Source organism: Dipodomys spectabilis, unplaced genomic scaffold (assembly GCF_019054845.1).
Source record: "Dipodomys spectabilis isolate Male_0828 unplaced genomic scaffold, ASM1905484v1 ptg000463l, whole genome shotgun sequence".
In the NCBI taxonomy this organism is placed as follows: Eukaryota; Metazoa; Chordata; class Mammalia; order Rodentia; family Heteromyidae; genus Dipodomys; species Dipodomys spectabilis.
This window is the reverse complement of record NW_024871140.1, coordinates 5,092,258-5,097,827: the sequence shown is the minus strand read 5'-3', so window position 1 is coordinate 5,097,827 and position 5,570 is coordinate 5,092,258. Positions and strand designations below refer to the sequence as shown.

Here is a 5,570-nt window from a genome sequence, read left to right as displayed (position 1 = left end):
GAGAGAAGATTAAAGTAAGCGGAGTGTACTTCCTCTAAGCATCTTGTTAACAACATATATCTTTTTAGGTTAGAAGTGATTGAACCAAAAAGTGGGGGAGTAATTATTTTATGGCTCTTTAGACACAAGAAGACTTTCAAGGTAAAAAAAAAAAGTATAGCTAAATATTTGTGATCACAGCTTCTTGGACTGGTTTTATGGAGACAAAATTTTACATTACAATTTGTCTTCATTAACATAGATGTTGGGTTCTCGTGGCAACAAAATGCAAAGGTGAAGTTTTATGGACTCTCTTGGATAAGTAAACAGCATGGTAGAAAAAATGGCAAATAATATTTACTAAATTAGTTTGACTAATTACTTTGCCAGAACAAAGAATGAAAGATATAATTCAAAATCACTTGACTTAAAAGTATGAAGAAAGAGTAGTTAAGAGAGATGAGAGAAAACATAGAGGACTCCTCTGTCTCCAGTGGAATAATGGGTTCTTGATCTTGTTTCTTCCATTCTATCTTCACAAGCTATCAAGTGTGGCTGAGGACTGGAGTATCCATTGCAGACAAAGAGAACACACAGAAGAAAATATTTGTAGCAGATGTTGGTGATTCTTAACCTTAGACAATCTATTTAAATCTGTTCAAAATTCTTTGCTACCCCAAACTGCCCTCTTTGAACAACGTTATTTGCTTTTCCCAAGACTACCCTTCATCAACTATTTAAAATTTTGAGAGGTCATATTCATCCTCTCTAGAGATTGCTGTTTGGTTGTGATTTTTGTGTGTTTTTGTTTTTTGTTGTGTTTTATAACTAAATCTCAAAAGGTTGTGCAAGTGTATTACAATAAATATGTCCATCAAATTGTCCAATGTTCCTGGATTGGAGTGACTCCTTCTATCATTCTCAGCCAACCCCTTCTCCAAGATTTATTTCAGATTTACCACTTCCTTTATCACATGTGTACATTGAGTATTCTAGCTGTACTTGCCCCTTGTTCCATTTTTCATTCATTCTATGTCTTTCCTCTCTGGTTTCAACTTCCTGATAGTCATTCTGTTAAACTGTCTGCTAATACTTTGAAAGGTTTATATACCTTCCATGGAGTTTCAATTCTGCTCATACTTGAACTGATGTCAGGTTATTTTTCCATAATTAATTCATCTGCAATAACAATTTGCAAGACTGGAGACATGAAGCACCTAGACATGATTTTATTCTCATCCATTTGGAAGATTAAACTTTAGTCAACAAGAAAGTTTAAAAATGTTTAGAATATTTTCCTAACTAACAAATTTTATAAATGGCTTTGTAAAAAGGCTTGTGATTATTTTAATTTACATGGGATAATATTTTCTACTTCCTATAAGTTTTGTAAAAAGAAGAAAACTACGATTTACTACTGTAGAGGAATATGGTAGAAATACAAGACAGATTTTATGTTTGTCATATCTCTGATGAGTACCCATATTCGTGACTTTAAGTCATATTTCTTACCATGTTAGACAGATAGGGAAAACATAAAACAACATATGATAAGGCAAGTATTTGTGACTTTTTAAAATATACCTTATTAAGTGATGAAACTTACTTTATTAGCTAGTGTTTGAGTTTGAATTATGGGAGGTTGAACTATTTAACAAATTCCTGGAAGGCACCTACTGAACAACACAACTGGTGGGTGGTACTATTTCTACCCTTTAATGAATGGTTGAACCTGTTTGGCATTAGTGCTGGGTAAATGAATCAACTCTATTGTAACTTGCACCCTAAGCTTGAAAAGTTTGTAATGTCACTAATTATCATTGACTTGTCAATTGTTATTTTGGCGAATGTGATTTTAAAAGATTATTTGCAAAGGAATCTGTTTTCAGGAGATTAAATATAGGTTATCATTTGTTTGTGAATGATAACATTTTTATACTACATAACCAAGTTTTACTGAAGTACCAGTATTTTGAAGCATTAATGATCTTCTCAATTAATGTTTTTGTGAAGTAAATTTGACCTATAAGTCAAGTTTTCCTAACCTTGGTAGACCAATTATGGATCTATCATTCTAGGAACCATTTTTTTGGCCTACTTATGTTGGATATTTGCTGGCCTGAAATCTTTCAGTAATTATTAGAAGAAGGGTATTAAAAATAATTTGTGATCTTGTTCACTCATACGGACTGGTCATTTGTAAATTGAAAGTTTGAATTACTGTACTTTTTCCGATTTTGTGATCTCATATTTCATTTTAAGTTGCCTTGCATTTCACAATTGCTTACTGCTAATTCCAGTGTCGTAAGGAATTGAGATGGATTTTCAATTACTTTCTGTTGGCATGTTGCATGGGCCTAGATGAGAAGTCTTGCCCTTGTTACTTGATGATACGGATAACTGAGACCTGGGATCCTAGGACCCGTGTGTCCTGCAGAAGAATAATACCTTTTAGACATCATGTCAGCAAAATTTGGGTATAATCAGTAGAAATGCTTCAGAAATATGGAGAAAAACATTTTGGAACCGGTGAGTTAAAATAATAAACAGAGTAGCAGAGTAAATTCCCTTATAGATTAGAGTAAAACAAAAATTTCTTTTTAAAATGTGAATTCTGAAGACCAAGAACACTTAATACATATCACAAGTTTATACTGAAGACATTGCATTGATACTTTTCATATTCTAATATATATTCTAAACCTAATTATTTATATTCCAATGTATTTATTGTAATATGTATCTATTTATTTGTCAAATTATCAATTAATTCTAGTAAGTTTCATTGTGTGAAATAAAATATCAGCACGTATAAATATAAAATACATAACTATATATAATATAAGAAAAAGGCACATGTTTTGCAATGTTCTGTTGTAGTTAGGGTATCAAAGACAACTGTGTTTTAAAATATTATTCCATAATTTCTACCTCAGTGTTTGGTAGAGTTGGACCTAAAGCTTTACCATTTGTAGATTTACAGCCTAGAGGCAAGAGGAAACACTGTGATTAAAACATTACCAATTTAAGGCCTAATATGGGGGAGAAACATATAGACTTTTCTTGTAACTATGAAAATATTTGGTGAATGAAAGGGAGTAGTGTAAATTCCTGCCTGGATGGATGGTAGACTGGCCAGGACATTAGGTAATCATGCTTATGAAAAATTTTTTCACCTTCTTCACTTTAGCCTCTTTTGACATGTTAGGTATAAAAAAACAATTATATTTTGATAAAATACTTTCTAGTCTAAACGATTCTGTCTTAACTGTTTATCTTTCTATGATCCCTTTTAAGTAAGACTAGTTTTGTTCCAATAAGAAAATCTATGCTGTCAGGGTAAGATATTCTGGTTGGTCTGTTGCTACATGGAAGAAGAGTAAAGGGTCAGTTAGATATTTTTGCCAGTAAGACCTCATTTAGGAATTTTTAAGCTGCAGAAGTTTAGAAGTAGCTCTTAAGCAAGGCTTACTTTGCATTCATTAGCTCCACAAAGATAATTCAGTAGATAAATAAGTACTTGAAAAGCCATCATCTTTGGTCCTAGCTAAAAAGGCTTCAAAGTATGATCAAATTTAAAATGAAAAAGACTTAAAATAGTCATTGACAAAAAATTTGCAAATGTGAGCAATCGACCAAACAATATAAGTTTTTTTCCAATATACATAGAATTTTCGCGAAGTAAGATCAATAGTAATTTAGGAACAATAAGGTTTCCTAGTTACAAACAGTCAACTAAGGATATATGCCTGTATAAAGACTGCATCATTAAATACTTAAATTTATAGGATACTACATGCTTCAGCAGCACGTTTACCCAAATTAAAACAATATAGAGATTAACATGGCACTTGCACAAGGATGATATGAAAATTTGTGAAGTATTCCATATTTTTCATTCTTCAGATGCAAGAAATGAAAATCAGTTATTAAAATATTGATTACAAAAATACAAATGTAACAGTACATGTAATTCATTGAACTGAAAGTTAGTTTGACATCAGTGTACTAAATCCTCAACTTAGAAAGGCCTTTACATAGCATAATCTTTACAAAACTTTTGAAATTAGATATCATTGTCATTTTATCCCAAAGAAATAAAATACTATAAGGACTTAGGAAAAAAAGGAATCTTAAACTGCTTCTATATGGAATGCTATCTGAAATAACACATTTAATAATGAGCCTATATATTATAAAACAATATAGAATTCAAAGTATCTTATCAAGGAGCGAATGAAATACATTATGGACATTATACAAACAAAATACAGATTATTTTAAAATATAAATTTTTCATACAAGCACAAGAAATATTTTAGTTTCTGTACTACTCATTTCAACACATAAATTAAAATGATTTCTGATTTAAAAAAACACAAACTCTGCAGAAATCATTATAGATGTGTACAAACAAATCTTGAATACATTTTGACATCAAAGTCAGACAATTCACTTGGAGAATACCATGGAATCCATGAATTTTTATTTATTTATTTATTTATTTTTTTGCCAGTCATGGTGCCTGAACTCTGGGCCTGGGCACTGTCCCTCAGCTCTTCAGCTCAAGGCTAGTGCTCTACCTCTTGAGCCACAGCACCACTTCCAGCTTTTTCTGCTTATGTGGTGCTGAGGAATCGAACTCAGGGCCTCATGCATGCAAGGCAAGCACTCTACCACTGAGCCACCTTCCCAGCCCCGAATCCATGAATTTTTAAAGTAAGATATTGCCGTTGCTTTTTATTGTGAAAATATTTTGTACAGACAAAAGATGGATTGGCATTTTTGAAATTTAAGAAACTTAACCGAACCATTAAGATTTAGGAGAACAATTTTTACATCCTTCCACAAATTCAAAGAGGTAGTGATACATATTCATCCTTTTGGCAATATCAAATGCATTTTCTTCCAAGTTCTTCAGACCTGGTTTGACATAATGCTTCAATAGAATGAGATCCAGCATATCTTTGCTATTTCTATTCCAAGCAGCAAGATGCAAGGGGGTCAAGAGGACTTCAGTTTGAGCATTGGTATCTGCATCATGATGAACTAAGAGAGAAGCCACTCTGGTATTATTCCACATATAAGCACTGTGCAGGGGTGCCCAGCCATTCAGTTATTGCATGAATATCTGCCTTGAGCTACCAACTCATGGACAATGTCTACGTGTCCACTGTAGGCTTCCTGATGAAGAAAGGTATACTCATCATCATCCCTAGTATTCACATGAGTGTCCTTTTTGGAAAGTAGTCTCTGTACTGTAGTAAGCTAATTATTTTCAGCAGCCCAAACAAAAATTTGCTTGAATACTTCTCCATATTTTTTTGCAAATGATACCATTCCTCACTTTTTGATCTTGTTCCTTGTCTTCATCAGAATTGCCTAACCAGAGACATTGAGTACCAGTGGGAATGAGGTACACATGTATTCCCCAATAGTTCACGTTGGTTGAACTGGTCAGAAAAATCCAGTGAATTTTCTACATCTGTTTTTTTCACCATGTTTTTTTTCCCTTTTTCCATTTTTACTATTCGAAATTATTCTAACTGGAGAGTAGGGAATTGATAGAAACAGAGGAAAGGTTTTCCTCC

At 32.7% G+C, this 5,570-nt stretch overlaps 1 pseudogene; it reads left to right on the top strand.

Annotated features, from left to right (window-relative positions):
- The first annotated feature begins 3,775 nt into the window (after positions 1-3,775).
- On the top strand, positions 3,776-3,875 carry LOC122098188 (annotated as a pseudogene).
- Positions 3,876-5,570: the final 1,695 nt, after the last annotated feature.